Source organism: Zootermopsis nevadensis, unplaced genomic scaffold (genome assembly GCF_977971745.1).
Source record: "Zootermopsis nevadensis isolate Lab colony 2312 unplaced genomic scaffold, Znev_1.0 Znev_ptg000076l, whole genome shotgun sequence".
In the NCBI taxonomy this organism is placed as follows: domain Eukaryota; kingdom Metazoa; phylum Arthropoda; class Insecta; order Blattodea; family Termopsidae; genus Zootermopsis; species Zootermopsis nevadensis.
Genome location: NW_028259207.1, coordinates 230,565 through 252,151, shown reverse-complemented (window position 1 = coordinate 252,151; position 21,587 = coordinate 230,565). Strand labels below are relative to the sequence as shown.

Sequence of the window (21,587 nt, the reverse complement as noted above, 5' to 3'; positions counted from 1 at the left end):
CGTCAAGTATTTCGAAACATGTTAACGAGATGTGAAGCTTGCCTGCAAGCACAAGGAAGTCACTTTGAACATCTTTTGTGATTTAAGGTAAGAAAATTAATGTAATAACATGTGTTAGTGACGAGAAATATTCGTAGTTCGCTGTTACTAGCGGCACTGAAACTGATTCGCCTGTGACTCACGGGAAGAACACGCTATCTCTATCCCACACCAACAGTGCACTCGGCCGAGCACGCAATGCAAGCAAGGCCGTTACAGCATAAATTGTAGACCCGGTATAAAGATTCAAAGTTTAGAACTGTTTGAATCGGAACAGGTCGGAGAGTCTAATCGATGAAGGTGTATAACATCACTTCCTTAATCGAATTTGTCAATGCCACCACAGTTTGGCCAACTTTTTAAATTTTGATGATGCTCTATATACACAGAGCATATAAATACACTTGGCTGGGTTTTGGATATATACCCTGGTTCAGTTTGTGCTTAAAATTTGACATTTATATACTTGAGTTTGAGAAGTAACCTAGCTACCTTTTGTGTGCAAGGAAAAACTGTTATCAGCTCCAAGCATACAGTTCTGTGCAGTCTCATGCTTTTCATTGGTTGTCAGCATACTCACTGATGTGATCTCCAACATGTTTGCTCATGCCCCCAAACCCAAAACTTTCCAAGTTACCTGCCACAGATAACATCAAATTCCCATCTCCCATGATTTACTTTGCTACAGTCAAGACTGAAGGATCTGAAGTTTGTCCCTTAATTCAACATTTCTGTCATCCACATACTGACACAACAGTTGTATTTACCACAAGTTGAACCAATATTTTATCAAATGGTAAATATGTGCTCATAGACATCACTGTTGCAAAGTGTTTATAAAAAAGTTGACAGTGGAACCACGGTTCTAAAGAATCTGATGTAAATATGTCTGTAATGTAATAATTCTTCTATAAGTACTCGTGATATTCTAAAACGTTTTTACCAGCACAAAATCATCTAGTCTACGACGCACTTCTACAAGCGATTCAGAGCTCAGCTCTTTCCACAATAACTAAAGCGGGCTGTTGATGGCAGTAATGTAACACAACATTGCCAAGTAAACAATTAGTTTCTTAGGTAACATAACAATGCACATAGGAGTTCTTATAAAAGCTGACCATTGTTGTCAGTCCATATTTACACATTGTTGATATGGAACTTACACATCTTCGTTACGCTTTTTGCCGAATGACCCTTCCGTATAGACGTATTTATGCAGCTGGCTACTGAAAGTTCTTCTTTACACAAGTTTTGTAATAATTTTCAAAATATTTCATTTTAGTGTGGAACACACATTCCTCCAAAATCTGCATCGCCCAAACCAACAACGCATGATACGATAGGACCACCAGATCCTATATCAAATCTACGACCGATTGTTTTCCATGTACCAAGAAATGAACATGAAACTGAAAAGGAGTTCTGTGTTCGTAGAGAAGAAGTTCAGAAGTGGAATGCAGCCTTTTGGATAAAACACAATCAAAGTTTCATTACGGTACAGTCACAGTTATATTGTCGATATACAGTCAGAGGAATAGTTAAAGAAATGTACTTGTTTGACTTTTATAATACTTTCCAACTTGTATAACTACTCATTAGTCCTTTCATCTACAAATGAATTACTTTGTTATGTTCCATATTGTACACAGAAGTGCCAGTCCTATGAAAAAGTAGGTATGTCTAATGCCTCTCCTACTTCACCACTAAACTCCATAAACATTAATACCAAATTCTTCAAAGACTTTATTATGTGGTATATGCAATTGAATTGTAGACTGGATGGGTGGAAAGAGAGACACAAAGATGCACCATGCATCAGTGACAGTTTCGCTATATTGTTTCAAGTAGGTTGCTTGAACAGGCATGCAATTTCATTTCCTTTATTATGTAAAACTGGCTTCACGTAACATATATGTGCTTTAGGAAGAACAGTCATACTTTGTGGATCATTAATGTTGGTATGGTGACTATTAACTTAATCTCCATAATTTTGTTATGAAATGGTTTATGCCATTAAAATGTTGTCTTTCCTTTAGTTGATCAAAACAGTCTTCAACCAACCAAGGTAATGTCTCTGTTTGACAGGAGCGAAATGAATTCATTGATGCCAACCTTCCATCAGACAAAACTTCAGGAACAGATAAACAAATTTTAACTGCTGATGAAATGTCCATATTCTATAAAACTTTTCTAGACAAGAACTGCAAAGTCCACATTCGATACAATGTGGAATGGTACAGGAAAAATATCGGACTGGTGATCTGTGCCTTGCGTGTTAAGATATTTAAAGTTAAGCGGTGGTTCATGTCAAATTCAAGATAGCAATCACCGACGGATCATACTGGAGATTATTTGTTGGAAGAATACATCATACACATTACACACCTTCAATTTCAGCAACAGAATATAGATTAAAGTATGTAACAGTCAATATCCAAAATCACGATTTGAAAATTAATTTTACAGATATAAAACATCCAAGTACAACCTCCAAAATTTAAAGGAAGAGACAAAAAACTTAAAAATTAAACAAATCAAAATAATCAATAAACGCAACGCAAAATGTACAACAGTTTTTAAAATGTATTAAAATTGGTGGACCTGATGATGATGTGATACACATTGAAACATGTCGTCGATACAAAAAAATGTAACAAGATGCAGTATCTACTGAAAATGTTATAATTTTAAGTAATTTTAAACAACATTATTTTAAGTTTGTGTATAGACGGAAAATAAAACATTGTATCAATAAAACACAAACATGACACAATTAAGATATAAAATGTAACAGTCTGTGTACAAATAACTGGCATTTTGATGTACTGTTGTTTAATGGAAATATACTGACAAATAACAGAACAAATCTAAGATTTACTTCACATAAAGGTAGCTAAAGGGAGTTCTTTAATAATCCCAGTGCAAAGTTTTTAGGCTTTTGTTTCTTGTAGGTTGTACAGTATATCTCTTCCCCTGCTTTATTATGCCTATAGGTGGCGACTGACTTGTAACATTTACTCGTAATGTAACATTCGCGGCGAGCATGTTACATTACACCACAACTGGTGAGGCACATCGAATGCTCGTTTTGAACGCTCGGCTCGACTGTGCTCATGTGTGCTCCATTCATTTCATTCAATATGTCGGACGTGGAGGTTGTGTTATCTTTGTTTCATTTAATACGCTACTCTTATCTAAAGAACTCGTGAATGCTCGTTACGACGCCGCTCGACTGACTGACTGACTTGTAACGTAGCAAAAAAACCGACAACACGATGGAGTGCCCGCGAGCGTGAGCGGCTCGCATCGAGCGGCTCCGTTCGCTGTCTTCACTTGTGTAATGCTCGATTTGCAACACGTTACATTACAGGCAAATGTTACAAGTCAGTTGCCACCTTATAAGAAGCTTCTAACCTGTGGGTTACAAGATATGTTGCTGTACCAATTGCTTTGAGAAACATTTCATATGCCTTTACTTTTCAACTTTCCCTTGCAGATATCAATCACTATGTTTTCTTCATCACAAAAAATTCTTCTTAACCGTGTCTCAAAATTATGGTATACTGTATAACCACTTACTTTATCATAAAAGCAGTTTCTTTCAAGATGCTTTCTGGTCATTGTCTTCCACTTGCAAAGTATTGGCAGCCTTCTATTATGTTTAGTTTGATTTCGATTGTACAATTAATCTGTAATACTTCTATTTAGTTTCTAAGCATATTTTGCTGTGGTATTCCTGAAATAAATAAATACAAATACCATAATAAATGTTTAACACTGGCTATAAGTACCATGCCATACTATAAAGCTGTCAGGGGTATTGCAGATATTTTGCAAAACTTGTCTGTGAGACAGGACAGCAGATATATCAGACCATAAATGATGAGATCACTGATATTTTTAAAACTTCCAGTAACATTATGATAACCTCTTATACATTAGTTATCATGCTCCAAGGTAAAGATGCAATTAAAATAAGGAACCTACAGCACATATAGATGACACTAAACCAGCAGAGAAAATGTACCAAGTTTATGAAGATTGGAAAAAGCAGTGTGAAACCAAGAAATAAAATGTTTCTAATCCAGTAGAAACATTTAATTTGTCCAAATCAATTAGCCAAGAAATTAAGAGTATTTATCCCTATATGGAACGTCATTTATAGAACAATTTTCAACTGAACTAGAATGTCAATTCCTTTATAAGGAAAATTACAGATATGAGATCACCATCAACTTCTGAATAGGTTTAAAATTCTTTTATAAAACTTTATATGATCAGTCACTGGATGCCATCACAGCCTTACACCTTAATTTCCTACAATCAGTAATAACATCCACATACAATCACTCTGAAGGTGGAAAGTGCTTGCCAAAAAGCTGGAAGATCTTTAACAACTGAGGCAGGTTGTGCCCAAAAGTCAAAGTTACACATTGAACTTCATTCTCAAATGTCTGTCATCTGGGATGTGCTGTATAGTCTGGTAGATACTGACATTTCAGAGGTGCCTACTACCTCCAGGGTACAGCCATATTCATATTCGTCACCGTCAGAATCTTTATCTCGCAAATGGATTGTGTTTTCTCAAACATTTCTTTTCACATACCTTACAGTTCTGCAATTCAAAATTCCATTTCCTATGGCACTTCTTTCCTTAGCCTGAAGCGCTGAGACCAAGTCTAAATGCAATTTCAATCATATTTTGTGGGGCAGAGTCATGGTAACACACATAAACCTCCCTTGGATGAGGGGTAAAGAAGAGTCGTCTGGAACAAGAAAATAATTCCTTATTGTATAATTCTTACTTCATGTTATCATGAGATGAGGCATAAAAGGGTTGATAATAATAAAATGGATCATAAAGAACCAGGGTTTTTGACTATGTGTTGAATTGAACTGTCTCAGGACAGAATCCAGTGGCAGGCTCTAGTAATAAACTTTCAGGTCAGGAATTTCTTGATCTGCTAAGTGCCATCAGCTTCTCAAAGAAGACTGTTCCATGGAGTTGGTCAGGGTAAACACAATGCCTACAGCATGACTCTCACTATGCTACCCTTCACATATATGAAAGCAGTCATTAACAAATTATTTACAAAATGGTCCTAAGAACTTCCATTCAATGTCAAATTTACAACTCCACAAAGCAGTACACAGGGGTCATTAAGGCTTTCCATACTATTTAAATACCGTACAGATTTACTTCATTTCCAAACATATGAATTTTAAAAAACTACATTAACAAAACAACCTAAACATTTTTGATGACAAAATTTGTTTTGGGCATTGTCTGTCATCTTAAGATTTATAACTACATTTCAGAAACTGGATCTGTTTCTGCCATCAGGTAATACAGCCCAAAGGTTCCTACTCAGTTAAAGCCCTTGATCCCTGGGTGATCCAGAGCTATGCCACTGTATCATGTGTTGGACACACAAGACTCACCGCAGCCAATTATTTAAGAAAAACTACTTATGTAAATCGCAGTTTATAAAAGTAAATATTTTTAGTTTCCCATTTGTGAATTAGCCACTGAGCCATGTGTGAACTATTTCTCACCACTGAATTGAACCAAAATATTCATTCACTCCACACAATTTGCTTCTTATAGGTTAAATATTAACTCACCCAACAACCCAATATGTAAGTGGTACAGACTTTATGGTGCACTCTCCGTCATTTGTTGTGCACTCAAAAAGAACTCCATGCTCTTTAATTGCAACCAAAGACTTGTTAATTAAAGACTTGGATATTTCTTGGCCCATAAGCTTCTGAAATGAAGTAAGATAGTGTAATTGCGTCATATTGTGAATATTCTAACAATTATTTAGTTTAATCCGTCTTATCACAATATTTTAAAATTTCTTATAATTAAGATAATAAAATATCATTGATGTTCCATATCGATTGATCGATTTACATTTTGGAACATTTACACAACATGTTTCAGTTTTTATAAAACCATCATCAGGTGTAAAATATCTACAAACTTAAAACTCAAATATGATTCCATTTGGTGATGTTTCATTACGTTTGTTTTTTCATTTTTGGGCGAGGTGTTGTCTTTTCTTAAATTTTATCAGATGTACATATCGGTCAAAGATGTAGGAGTGATTGTTCCAATATGTCCAGAAGTACTACTGTCTTCGTATAGGTGTGGGTCAATAAAAACTGAAACATGTTGTGTAAATGTTCCAAAATGTAAATCGATCAATCGATATGGAACATCAATGATATTTTATTATCTTAATTATAAGAAATTTTAAATATTGTGATAAGACGGATTAAAGTAAACAATTGTTCCGAAATGAATCATAGTTACAATATGTTTATAAACAACAGTATCCAGACATTTATATGGAATAGCACATTATAGCCTTGAAAATTATTACAAATCAGATTTATTCTATACAGAAGAACTTTCTTGAGAGCCAGTGCAGCAACTGTTTCTTGAAGATGTCTAAAATGTCCTCAACAGTTCCTGCTTGCAACTCTGCACAAATGTGGAAAGATCAATCACAGTACAAGTATTGGTGAATCAAAATACAAGTTGTCAACATACATTCTATAAAAGCATTTTTTTATGGAAACGAAAATGCATTTTCAGGTTTAAATTTGAATTCAAACAACTAGCAGTGATGCATTCAGAATACAATACAAACAGTAATCAGATTTCTACGCAGACAATACCTTGAAGTGAACAGCATTGTACAGCAGGTCATGTATCACTTGACAACTGCGTCTGAAGTTATGAAGGATCTCTTGCAACCTCTCTGACTGCACCTGCTCTCTGTTAATAGGAGGACACAATAAGATTCCTTCAGTGATGTCTAGATGTACATAATGAAACAGGATATTTCCATCACCTGCAGTTAATCTGAAAATGAAGTGACTCATGTCAATTCAACATGTTTCAATCTTCAAGTAATAAACCAGAACTATGCATATCAAAGTCCATCATCATGCTAAACAACACTATATATTCTTCCATCCATTCTGTGTGGATATTGCTTGGACTGTATACCATTCAACGCACAAAGTAATCCATGCCCACTGATCTTACAATTAGGCCACCATACATGTCTGAACCCTCGATCTAGGCATATAAATGACCTGTGTTATACCTCGGCTCATCTGTAGACCTGCAAAGAAACTGCAATAACTTTGGAATTATCCAAGATTAAGGTTCCCACAGCAGTGAAGATGTGTCAACTGTGATCTTATAATTTGTGGCGCCATGTATTTTTGTATACTTTTTTTATGAATCTCATGCTACTTGGAATGGAGACACTGACATAATTATTTTATGATGTGGAATTCACAAAATTTATAAGTTAAATTTGAGGTGAAATGCCTCGAAACAGTTTTCAAGACACAGAACAACTTCACGACCTCGGCACAAATCAGTGGTGTCGTTTATTTTTTTTTTGGCGGCCTTGATACTGCTAACTGGGCAAGAGTTTGTAATGAAATGCATTCTGTAGAACCTCTGTAGTACTGGATTTATGAAGGACCTGTCTACGCTTGCACTGAACAGTAAAGTAGCTTTTTCCTCTATGTCTGAACTATGGCAATCTGAATTTCAGATTATGAAACTTCCCCTGTGATGAGTTGTACACTATGTATGCAAGATCTGTACTATTTTAGTCCCCTTTCCCTTCCAATCAGGGATGATTCTATATTTTAATCACTAAAGCTTACCTCTCCCAAGGCGTGGTTATAGTTAACTGCACATCTTGGTTCAATATTACACTCCATTTTGATTTCTCGGCCACCACTTTCAAATCACGAAATGATATGATGTAACAGAAATGTCCTTTTTATCTTTCCAATCCAGGACATGCACTTACTTTGAAGGTAATATATCAACTGATGTCATTAAGCAAAGACTGTCCCATGTCAGACAAGTCAAACTGGCTATTCAGAGTCCACCGTAAAATTAGACAAAATTATTAAATTATTTTTAGTAACATTACTACTGAAGACAGTGATCAAGTTCCAAGTAGAAAGAACACTGTCAATGTCAGGCGCACAAACAACCAAAATGCAAATTAGAACTCAAAATTAAAAACAGCTAACAATGACAGGAAGCTGACTAACAACTGAATTCTCAAGGCAAGTAGAATCCATTAACCTTAGAATTTTGTTCTGTGGCAATAAAACAAAAAAATAAATTTCATACATCCCTGTTACGGCTTCTGCTCAATTTATTTCAACGATAAACACGTTAAAATCAGATTGTTCCAAAAATTAATCAAGACCATTTTACTGAATCACTTCACAAAACCAAAAACAATTAATCTTAGCAACATCAGTGCTAAAAAGTAATTTCATATCAGAATAGCAAATTGAAAGATTTCATGGACAGAATTAAGTTCAAACAGCAATTTTAGTATAAGTCCACAAATAAAGAAGTTTATCTGCAGAAGTACTGCAATCCTTGTGCAACTGTGGCTGTAATCACTACACACCTGCCGCAGCTCCCAGTCTGAATCTGAGTTGTCAGATCGTTCTGAATGTGAGCGTGGCACTTGTATCGCTACCACGGCGACTACCCTGCTCTCTCTCTCTGCTCGTCGACCTAGTATAGGAACAGCCTCTTCACTCACTACACTGGTCGCCTGGCTGGCTGAATCCTCCGAAGTTGAGCCTTGTACTGAGAGACCTGTACATGTCAGCATCTTAACAGTCTTTCATATTAAGTCCATTTTATTTTCATTAAACTAGGAATCATCGTGACTTAAGTATTTCCTATGTTCAAGCATCTTCAGATGAAGTTATATGAACATGGAGATAAAAGTTCCATACCAATAGTGAGGGGTGAGTGATCAAGTTCACACTCCATCTAATTTATAACTGAAAAAAGAGCACCTAATACATACTAGATAAACTAGATCAGTAAGTGCAAATACCTGAAGGAGTGAACACCAGTCCTCTGTCCGATGCTCGAGTATTGATGTCACTTCCACTGGTTTCTTGCCATAAGGAGAACCAAGAGATATAGAACTACCACCTACAGAGAAAACAGATTACTAATAAAAGTAGCTGATTCTACAGTTTCTAGAGAGATGGAATTAAGAGGCAAACCTTCTACACATTTTTCTCAATTTCTCCCTTAGGAGCCATGACCAGTTTCTTTCACATTTTTTCCAATTCATCATTCACAGATCATCCTGGTATCTGAAACTACATAACCTAAGAAGTTAAAAATATGGCATTAAATAAAATGGGATTCAAACTCTAACCCTCATGAATGGAGAGAAACGACAAGAGTTAAGAACAGTGCGAGATACTGAAACCACAAACAACAAATTTAATGGTGGAGCAAGAGAGAAATTTCACCTCTAAAATAGCAGACACAAAAAAAGTACATAAAACAATATCAATTTTACACTGTACGTGTGTGTGTTTTTGCACTGTTTGTACTATAAATTTATCACAAAATGTTTATCTTGGAGCCAGGAAAAGTCATAGTAAAGTCAAAGTAAAGAAATTCTCACATAAGGTTCCTCTATCACAGTAATATGAGCTGTAAAATGAGCAAAACTTTAAACAAAAGATATTCCAAAACTGAGAGAATTCAGTTGCAATCCCTAGAAGAAAGCCTTTACACTGAAGCAGGTCCCACTGTAATTAAACTGCAGTATATATTAGTATAATTACAAAATTCAACTTAATGTTTTTCTACTTGTAGTACATTACATAACAAAATAGACTGGATGAGAATGAGTCATGGGGTAATTAATATAAGATACTACTTTATGATTAAACCAATTTTCATACAAATGTGGATAAAGATAAATAACTGTACACTCACTCACTAGTGATGCATGTTTAGACGGAGTTGATGGATCAGCAGACCGAACAAACCCAAGAAAATTGGGTGATGTTTTGCGCACAGGAACCATTTCAGGCTGTATCACCTGTGGACGTGGCCCTGATGCCAACCTAAATATTTTTTTTTTATATTATGTGGTGACACTGTCAGTAAGTACTTATGGACTGTCAACTCCTGCCTGTTTTATTCACTTATTACCAAGAATGTTTAAAATGGAAATCAATTAAAATAATTATGAAAAATAAATCTCCAACAGGCTACTTCTTTCCATGTAAAACTCTGATGAGCCATTGCTTGGTTATTATTATTAAGTGTTCTGTCTTACGACAGGTCCATTGCTCTGCCCAAAAAGAGCTCTCCAGTTGTCCCTATTCTCGGCTTCTCGCTTTAATTCCTGGAACGTCATCTTCTTTCCTTGTTTAAGGTCGTCGGTTAGCTGTATCAATCTTCTTCCTAGTCCTCTCTTTCCTTCAACCTGGCCTTCGGTGACATCACTCACTAATCCATTCCTTCTCATAATATGTCCCAGCCAGTTAGCTTTCCTTCGTGTAATCGCCTGCAGAATGTTTCTTTGCTCGTTGACTCTCCTCAATACTTCTTCGTTGGTCACTCGATCCGTCCACCTGATCTTCTCTATTCTTCTCCAACACCACATTTCAAAACTCTCCAGGTATTTCTGTTCCTTCTTCCTGAGTGTCCAAGTCTCTGCTCCATACAGCGCAACACTCCATACGTAACACTTCACTAGTTTCTTCCATTTCTTGGTGGCAGACATAAAATTAGGCAAGTAGTACTGACGCAAATTTTCCCATCTAAAGATTCTGTATTATATAAAAGCCAATATGATATATATAAATATTTATTTTGATGTTTTTCTGTGAATAAAGGTTGCTCTCAAAGAGCGAAGAGGTGCAGACTTTGTTGAAAATGTTCAACAAGTACCATAGTTATAACACTGATACATGAAGTTCTCAGTAATGTTATTAAAGTGCATATTTATTTAACATCATTGTTTACCATTTGACAGCTACAGCTGGAATACCAAGCTTTTGAATATGTGCAAGTGTGTCTTGAGCCTGTTCAACATAACATACATCTGGTCCAGTGCATCCTTCCAATCTGTAACAGAACCATAACAATCACAGTTCACTAATATGCATCACGAAGAATTAATCATACATGCTGGAAATTCAATAGCATGAGAACTATGTTTCTTCCAAATTTGAGAATGAATTTGTTGAAACACAAACTATTTTAACCTGCTTAATCTACAGCCTACTGTATCTCTACAGTCATTCCTTTCATACACTGGGAACAGAATATCGTATCACTTTGTTAATAAATATTAAAGAGAGTTCAGAAAGTCACTCACGAAAAGAGTTTTAGGCGTCTCAATTTTTTAACTAAATACACACTGAAGAAACAGAATATTGAAATGAAAATTTAACCAAAAGCTTGAGCCAATTACAAAGTAATGTGTTCCTTAATCAGACTTACATACATGATGATATGCTTTGGTACAAAAGGACAGCCCACAAGTGAAATCACAATGCATGCTGCGGTTAACTGAATTTAAGTCTGTTACTAGCAGGGCTGTGGAGTCGGTACTAAAATCTGTGATTCCGACTCTGACCTCCTTCATAAAAGATCAATATGTATTAATAAGGGTAAACTTACTAAAATGGTAAATTGTACCATAACAGATTTCATCACCACCATGTGTATCATCAGCCTACGTTTTAGACTTATAACCTATATTTATATACATGTCTAATGGTCATTGCAGAAATCAGTTGATTTGTAGACAGATTGTATTCTTAAGGTATCGGAGCCAAAGTTACAAAGCATTATTCCCACATCACGTGGCTGAACGCGACGTTGAATCTCCCTAAGTGTGAGGCCGCCTGCAGCTCACATGATACAGAAATTGTTCATAAGATTTTATATCGAGATCGGAGTCTTGTTACTAGTGTGCAAATGAACATTTTGGCAAACATACCACCAAGATCCACCTAGCAGCAAAAACAAAACTGGACGAGAGATTGGTACGAGAAATCTGAACAAACGAGTAATGGCATGCCTACAAAAAGGTCAACAAAGCATTCAAAGAAGATATCAAATAAGACAGCCGTTATATAACTGCAAATACCAAAACCAACAATACACTCAGTCTTACACAAAGATTTTGATTGCAATGCCTAGAAATTGCAGTTTGTGTGGTGTGGCATATGGGGCTACGAAGTACCACGTACCCGTGAAACGGGCAAGTGGCCAACTTAGATTACTCAAACAGCTGCTGAAACAATAACTCCAGGGATGCTGCTGAATGTAAGGGCTGAAGTCAGTTATTAACTAGAGGCTACAAAACAGACATGTAAAAAATTTACTAATACATTCTTTCTCAGCATTTGTTCCTTAATATGTTCTAAGTGTTAAGAGTTTCTAGACTTCTAAAACCACAGTGACTTTCAGGTCATCCTGCATAGCAAAATGTAAACTCAACAAAGTTTTGTGGACTGTAAAATCATATTTGTCAATTAAAGAAATGAAAAATCAATGAACAGAAACAAATTATATGCAATGATCACTAAAAATCACTGACCATTCTTTGCAACTGATGCCAGTGTTCTAAGAAGCACATGCCTCATGGATATCCATCACTGTTCTCATATTTCCCTATGACCTGTAAATGCAATTTCTCTTTCTTTTTAACCAGCACACATTTCATGGAATCATGTCGCACTGCCCATATGAATGACCAGAGGATTTTGCTTGCTCACACAACAGTCCTGAACAATGAAAGGTTTTGAATCTTGTTATTCTTATAAAACAGATTTAGCAGACTCACTATATCTGTGTATATTTGTATATTGTATTTTTTGTATATCGAGTATGTTTGTGCATAAAAGTTAAAGTACCCTGTACATTCCTAACTGTGCATCCTCCAGATTCCAACAGAACCACCAGCATTTCTTGTCCCTTTAATAAAAGTTAAGTATCAGAATATAAAATATATGGTTCTACCAATTATTATTCAAATAAGACCAAATTAAGGGTAACATCACATCTCCATAAGCTTTTGTAAAACATTACACCAAAATAGGATGCAAAAAAACAGATATTAAACATCTCTGGTTATCTTATTTTGATAGTCATAAGTATACATTAAATATGAAGATAACCAACTACAGAGGAATCTGATGATACAGTGTCTACCATAAGATAATGAATCTTGCCAGGGACATACATACATAATCCAGCCCCTTAACACTTTCCTGTCCAAAAAAGATAAGACCTACAATTAACTATGCTACAACCAGACTACACAGCGCAGTAACCCAGAAGACACAAATCTTCATACTCACCATTTGTTAAAAACTCAAATCTTACAAATATCAGTTCATTTATCATCTCCAGTTCGTACACTTTCCCCAGGGATATTCTGTATAATAAATAAAGGTAGCAACTGTTGATTATACTTACCGTGAAAGGGTCTGACAGTTGAACTGTAAGCTGTGCACCAAATCAGCTGTTACTTGCACAGCTTCACGCAAGGGACACCTATAAGAAACATTTCAAAAGTACAAAATAAAAGTTGAATTACTAACTTTCAAGTCCAGTCAAGCACTGACTCAGAGGTGAAACTGGCACTATTTAACGAAAAGGAATCTTTCCTAAGTCACTATATAAATTATTCTACTGCTTATAGTATTAGTTTAGTATACAAAAGATCCTAGGTTCAGTAGTAAGTGCTGTCATTAATCTTGAAACAGAGAAATAATAAAAAACCTGTCAATATTTTGACTTGAAGAAAAGGTGACTTTATTTTCTGAAAATAGTAGACTTTTCCCAAACACCACAAAAATCTTATCTTCGGGGTCGTGACTCCATGCAGTATCATCGGTCACATACAATCCAGAACACTACTGATTCAACTGACACCTTCACCACTATGAGATACCCAAATCTCAGATAAAATAACAACATTTCTGAATGCAAGATATGTAATATGAGGTGTCGCGCAGGTTCGTACCCATATCCGCAACAGGTCTCCAAGGTGAGGAGCCTCTAGTCGATAGACTAATGTAAAAAAGAATTAGACAGTCTTTTGTTGTAGTGTTTCAGAACACGTAACTGCCCCACACTTGTCGGGGGAGCAATAAATTTTCATAAACTACGAGGCGCGTCCACAAAAGTAAGTTTCCCACTCGTCCCACAGCTAGCAAACCTTATATTGCGCGAAGCGACTGTGCGTACGTGATAGAGCAATGACGTAGCATGGCGCATGCACTAACGGCACCTCCCGCGTTCTCACAGTAGCATCGTTGCAGCTGTTGAAGATGGAGGTTCTTATTCCAGCTCCCGCCGACTGTGAAGTGCGGTCAGTGATAACGCTAGGCCGCACACGGCTCGACGGACAGCAAGTCTCCTGCAGGAGTTCAGCTGGGAGGTGTTTAATCATTCACCCTGCAGCCCGGACCTCGCTCCCAGTGATTTCCATCTTTTCCTACACCTCAAGAAATTCCTGTCCGGTCAGTGTCAGCGTTTTGAGAATGACAGAGAGGCGGAGATGGTTGTCACACAGTGGTTCCAATCCCAGGCGGCAGACTTCTACGACACAGGTATTCAAAAGTTGGTCCCACGGTATGACAAATGTCTCAATTCCGGTGGCGAATATGTTGAAAAATAGCTGGACACTTGCTGTATCTGTTGCAATAAATATTTCCATGAAATTGTGTTTTGTTTCTGTAAACGGCCCCAGGGAAACTTACTTTGAGGACGAGCCTCGTATTATAACTGGGCTATATATATTAAATTAAATGGACGGATTTAAAAAGTTAAATGTCCTTGTGATTAAGCATCAAGCCACGAAGGCATGAAAGGAAGTAAATATGTAACTCGTGCTTTCTTAATCTTGGCAATGGAACTTCACATTATGGCTGCTTTACCCACTACCCATTAGATGAGAGGTCAGTAGGTGGACCCCAGAGCCAATATGAACATGGTGACAAAGAGAGAAATCCTTGCCCATGCTTAAGGCTGACTATCCAGTCCACGGCCAGTCACTTTATTAACTGAGCTATCCTGGCTATCTGAAGGGACATAGCAGGTGATACTAATAAAACACATACTTAGTAGGAACACACACTTGGTGTTTAATACGATGAGAAGATAAAAATTAATGCTGAGTATATAAGAATATGGAAATATGCAATTGTGGTCTATTTGAAGTTACTACCCTGACATTACCAAGAATGAGAAAAAAAAATAAAAATGTAGTAAGATTTCAGGTATTCACAGTGGCAAGTATGAAGAAGGCTGTCTTCTGGGTTGCTGAATCATTGTCCTGATGACGGAGACAGTGTGCACCTCTGAAACATCAGTAAACTTCTACCAGACCACACAGCGAAACAGCCCAGACGACAGCCATCTTCATTAAAAATGTCAATCGGGATAACACAAGTCTAAAATGATACCAGTACCAAATATGCTTGGTTCCTCTTCAAGGATGTTCCCACCTCAGTAGTGGATTACGTCTCTTAAACAGGAGCCAGGATGAAAGGAGTGAGGGAAGGCGAGAAATACCAAAAATGGTAAGGAAGAAATAATTCTCTCACTTACTACTGAACTTCAATATAGTTGATTGCTGCAGTATGGACATTCACCTCACTGGCGGAGATGGGGCCACATCAGGAAGAAGATGCTGCAATGTAATGAAGGCTTCTCGTGCAGAACACAGCGTATTGCTCTGCATAGGAGCTGGGTAGCAATACAGAACACCCTGGTTCTCAGGACCTCCTTCAGTAAGACCTTCTTGTGTGAGGTATAACACTCCTACTGGGAGTTCCTGTAGAACACAGCTCAGTTCACCAGCACCAGTGGTCCCTTAATAGCTGTTTCACCAAATCTGACTGCTGAATTCCCTGGATGTAATAGTAAGTTTTGGTTTCGTGATTAAAATACATACATAAAAGTGTGCAGATGTTTGTAGCAGTACATAACAAATTTTGTATACATTTATGTGCCACCTTCAAAAATTAAGAGCCTCGACGGAAATCAAATATAAACGCTGTGAGTAATTATTTTTGCTCCAAAATTATAAAATGCAGTCTTTCCACAGAAATTACACACTACCGCAAGATATATTTTCGAACAAGTTCTTACACAAGTCCAGTACTATTTTTACTAGTGGTATGTGACTCAAGATGAAATGGAAAAGGCTTTGACCTCTTAATATGGGTTGAAGTACATGTGCAAAAAACTGTTCAGCAAATATTTGGAGCAATGTGTTTACAACAGCCACCATAAAGGGACAATACAAGATCCAATAATAAACAACAAGACAGATGTTTCTGTGTAGCAATTAGTAATGCTGCTGAGCTGGAACCTGCTGCTATCACATGACTGCATCATTCAGAAGTTGTCTGTCTTAGAAATTGTTAGTTTTCTGGCTGAAGTTTGTATTGGCATAGCGCCTTGTTTCTTTATGAAAAAGTATGGATGATAAACTGTTAAAACAGAGCATCAAATTTTTTTTTGTAAAAAAAATACTGACTGCTTCTAAGAATTCAGTCTACCAGTACAACCCAGAAACCAAACTCCAAATTTCCAAATATCAAAACCATGTTCAACTGCTTGCTTTACTGACATCAAACGAATGACTCATTACAAATCTCCTGCTTCAAAAATTCAATTAAGCATTCTACCTTCAAGTTCTTAAATGCTTATGGCAGCACATTCACTGATAAATACCAGTCTCTGACTCAACAAAGTCAATTTTTAATCATTCATGCTCCCACACAACACTTATATTAAAATTATTTTTGGCCAAAGACAAATACATGCATTGGGATATGTACTGAGTTTGACACATGCAACTTTTCATGTTTCCAACACATCTCTCATTATGAATCACTTGGGAACATCTTGCACAGACGACGTAACTAATACTTGTATCTGGCACTCACATTTTCAGAAAAACAGTTTTATCAACAGTACTGGGCACTCTGATCAAATTAAGGACGAGATACAAGATGAAATTGAACACGTAGCACATAAAAGAAATAAATAATTCATACAAAATATTAGTCAGAAAGAATAAGGAATAAACCTTCTGAAAAATACAGGCCTAGATGGAATGGTAAAGTTAGAATGGAACTTCAAGAAACGGTGTGAAGAGAATTCCTCTAGCTCACCATCACAGTGACAGGTCCTTGTAAACATCCAGGTTCCATAAAGGTAGTAAATTTCTTGACTAGCTGAGCAACTATCAGTCCTCAAAGAGGACTCTGGTCCATGAATGTTAATTTCAAAGCCCTGTACGCAATACTTTTCCAAAATGTTACAATGCCTGAGCATATAAGACACAAACCTTGGGTGGGCTTTCAACTGACAACTGTGCTGTAACATCACGACCTGCAACTCGCTGCAACTTCAGCTCTACCTGTAAGGGAAACATGAACTGTTAACATAAATTAACATCAGATTCTTAGCAGTTCCACATGCTATACAAAACACTACAGCTTGCCTTACCAGGAGTGCTGAGATTTGTTAGAACTGAGTCGATGGTTTGGAATGTAACTTCACGTCCATCCACACTACGCAACCAATCACCTACACATCATATGAAATTATTACTACTTTCAATATACATTATATTTACTTATCACTTCTCAATTATACACCTAAAGGTTATGAAACTCAGATATTATCTATCAAAAAAGCTGACCACACTATATGAAGGCCTATCAAAAGTCCTGGTCCAATAACACATGCAATATAAGTCCTGACACACTACTGGAATTTTCTCACTTCAAAATAGTCTCTCTGCAACTGAACAGATAAATTCCAATGATCCTACCATGGAATAGATTAAAATTGCAAAGCAAGAATCAAATGCATACAAAACAATAAAATAAAATAAGATATGACATTAAAGTTTTATGAAATGGTGGCGATATCAAATGAATAATATGGTGTGTGAAGGTATCAAAAACAACACTAATATTGTACTTCATCACATAATTCACATTCTCATTTTTATGTTAAAGCAACACCAAAATTGAAAAGTAATACTCTTTGGAAGACACAAAGGTTCCAAAGGTGTACTCTACACCACACACTGCTTAACATTATCTCCTTAATCAAATATTTATTTATTTAGTGTTCTGTCTGACGACAGGTCCATATGAACAGGATCCTTGCATCCTTTTCTCGGACTGGGACCTGTTCATATACGTTCTTGGCAGATGATCCAGAAGTGGTTTGCCATTGCCTTCTTCTGTGTGTGAATGGAATAATTGTTGGGATGCCTAGACCACGGCCTTGCCCAACACAAGTTATAAATTCGGGCACCGCAGGGAATCGAACCCAAGAGCCCTGGATTACAAGGCTAGCGTTCTAACCGCTAGACCACCGTGGCTATTCATCATATATAGGAATAGTAATTGATCCCTCCATTTGCTATAACTATTCTTTTCACACACACTCATATTTATCGTCTTAATCCGCAAAAGTGATACAGTTACGGATTACACCACAGAAATACTATACTTAATTTTTAGAAAGCTCACTAATTCACTTCCATCCACAGAAGATACTTTCTTCTGATGTGACTATAACAACAAATTAACCTAATACATTATGCTGGGCTGCCAAGCCACTGACAGTTTGCAGCTTAAATAATTCATATTACTGATATTAGTATAGACAATTATGTCATCGGTGCTGCTATGGACATCATAACAAATAATTCATGTGACCACTGATAGGAGGCAGCATGAGGAGTTTGTTTGATCACTGATCACATAAATGCCATCATGCCATCGTGGCTTAACAGCGTCTTGAGACAGGACCATCCTCCCACATTGTGACTTCAACCGTTCATCAGGTTCGTAATACTCATTACAAGAACGTGTATTGTACGAATATGAAATGGCCTTAATCATAATTCACTCCATGACAAATTATGATCAGAACATAAAAGTTCATACAATAAGAGATACATGGAACAATGATCTTTGCTGAAAAACATGCCAGACAGATGCCCACAAATTCAACTTCAAGGACAAGATTGGGTTTGGGTTAGACCATGGACTGAAGCTTGGTGAGAAAGCCCAAGGGCATCCTCAGGTTCTCCACACCTTTCCAGCTGATTAGATGTGTGAGCACACATAATGTCCAGATCTGGGGTACCAAAAAGCCACATGCTATTTATCCAGAACAAAGGTTTATGGTCAGATCTTTTTTTGCAGAAAGCACAATTACAGGCATCACGTATCTCAACATATTGCAACAGTGGTTAATGCCACAACTGTCAGAAGATTTTCCACAACAGGATTCCTAGTTCCGGCAGGATTGTGTACTGCAACTCTGGCGTTTGGAAGTCGGTGACTACCTTTATGAAAACCTGCCTTGCACGTGGCCTCCCAGAACCCCTGACCCGACACTAATGGGGTTACGCAAGGGATGCAGATTACTAACCTCCTCGGCCACACATTCTTCATGAATTAGATACACATATCCAAATTCAGTGGAAGTTGCGACACCTTGGACAAAGTGATGCAAGAACTTAAAACAATTCTTTTATGTTTGCCATGTGGTGAATGGCTCTCATATCGTAAACCTCTACCTTGATGCAAATTAGAAGGTTACCTTTTTCATCTGTACGTCGTTTCATTGTGTGTCGCTTGTAGTATTTGTTCAATAAATTTATGAAATGGTGTCCAACATACAAATAGTCCAATATAGGTAAGAAAATATTGGCACAATGAATGTGTTTTGTGCTCCTCATTACACAACACTTTCTTAATTGCACAGTTTATATAGAGAATATAGTGCTTAATGAGGAGATAAAGACTTTTGAATTGTGAAGGATGTGGAAGTAACCAGTCATGGCCTTGTCTTAAAACACTATCCCAGCACTTACCTGGAGAAGTTGAAGAGAATTACTAAAATTCAAACCACAATAGCTAGGCCTTGGACCAAGAACCTCCCAAATATTCAGCAGAAGTACTAATCACCCAATTTTGACGTCTGGTGCGTGAGTTTCATTTTATGAACATGATAACTAAATGTGTGTTCAAGTTATGTACAAAGCAAAAATTCAGATTACAAGACATACTGGAAGTAATTTAACAAAATAAAGAAAACAATATCAGCTATAGTAAGAAAGACAACCAAGATAACATACCATGTCCATTATTTTTTGTTTTCTCGTATCAGTGCTTGTTGCAGTATGCCTTATCATTGCAGAAGTCTGTCTGTTACTCACACAACTGTAAAAAAAGAACTGCATTTCAATGCATGATCAGAGCAGATTCATAATATCATGAAATTTATCAATGCATGTTCATGTAAATTACAGGTTTCAAGCAAAGTGAAATCATTTAGTTATATGCCCAAAACATAAATCTTAAAAAAATACTGCTTTCCAAGAGTATCCCAAATAAAATTCTGCTTATATTTCTTGCTTCCCCAACTGATCTACTTTTCAGCCCCCTGTAACCAGTGCCTTCTTTGTGGCAGCATGCACCAGTAAGGAATACCAGCAATTTTGCTTTAAAATATAAAAAATAAAGATTGTCAAAACATGTTAAAATTGTCAGACATGCCATAAAAGCACTGCCAATTCTTTCTAGAAATATGTCCTGGTTTTAACTAACCTAACAATACAGAAACTCTATAAATCATTGTATAACTCAGTTCACAAATCACTAAATATATTTTTCTTACATCTGATACTCTTAGAACTCTGTTTTTAAATATTTGAAATTAAGCACTGTAAATATGAGTAAAAAACACAAACACATGCAAAATAAGTAAATTAATTCTTTATAATCTAAACCTTCCAGTGATTTGAGAAACAGAAAGGAAAATTCCCTTCTACTACATAAAATGACAATAATGTCAGCTGTATTTAAAACAGTCCAAATACAGTCAGGGAGTAATCAGTCCCACCCTCTTCTATAGGGGCTGATTTACATCTATTCAAAATAAGGTTTCTTACAGTGTAAGACTGTAATCTTGAGACTTGCGGTGTGGGGAATTGAGGTGAAGGAGGAAAAATGGCGTCAGCCTTTAACACTTCAGACTTCCTGCATTCCTTGCAAGTCTCAAGATTACAGTCGCGTACTCTACCTCTGGTGGAAGATATACTGGCTTTTCTCTCTTAAGTGAACCAACATGAAGGCATGGAAGAAGTGGAAATCTCAGTTGTATACGCTTGACATGGGCAAAATAATCTTGAACTGATATCCTTTGACCATCATCCAACTGAAATCTTTATAATCAAAAAACATTACATGTAAAGCAAAATATTCCTATAACATCATAAAATATACTCATAATGCAATCTCAGGGAAACTGAATTTTTACCACTTTAAAGAATTCTCTGTTTAACACAGATACCTATTTCCAGGGAAAAAATTCAAAGAGATTTCAGCAGATGGTAGAAATCATCAAGGCAAACTTGTAGCTAACATATTCCTCATTTCATATAACTGCACATGTGAAGTCAGAAACATTCCTGTACATTCAAAGCTATCTACTGATGAAAAACATGTGAACATAAAGATATGACTGTAGCTCACAAAAGATTGAACGTACCGTAATTTTGCTGGACATTCAGCAATTGCGTTTACCCTGAATGTTCGCTTGCTGGTCGGGTTGTTAGGGATCGTGTAATCAACCTTTAAGTCTGAAACAAACAAAA

The 21,587-nt window shown here is 36.6% G+C and overlaps 1 protein-coding gene and 1 pseudogene across 2 annotated transcripts in view; one reads left to right on the top strand and one right to left on the bottom strand.

Moving 5' to 3' along the window:
• LOC147871002 (uncharacterized) overlaps positions 1 to 21,587 on the top strand; it is a 197,168-nt gene that overhangs the window by 83,508 nt on the left and 92,073 nt on the right. The gene's annotated exons all lie outside the window — the stretch shown is intronic.
• Positions 1,855 to 21,572, bottom strand: LOC147871005 (uncharacterized; annotated as a pseudogene). Its single transcript, XR_015532917.1, has 16 exons — positions 21,482 to 21,572; positions 21,014 to 21,155; positions 20,067 to 20,151; positions 17,247 to 17,318; positions 15,541 to 15,798; positions 13,358 to 13,435; positions 10,892 to 10,993; positions 9,739 to 9,984; positions 9,537 to 9,565; positions 8,949 to 9,049; positions 8,492 to 8,701; positions 7,887 to 7,966; positions 6,727 to 6,913; positions 5,665 to 5,807; positions 4,646 to 4,805; positions 1,855 to 3,775 (listed from the first exon to the last, which is right to left on the bottom strand). The product of XR_015532917.1 is annotated as an uncharacterized LOC147871005 (transcript).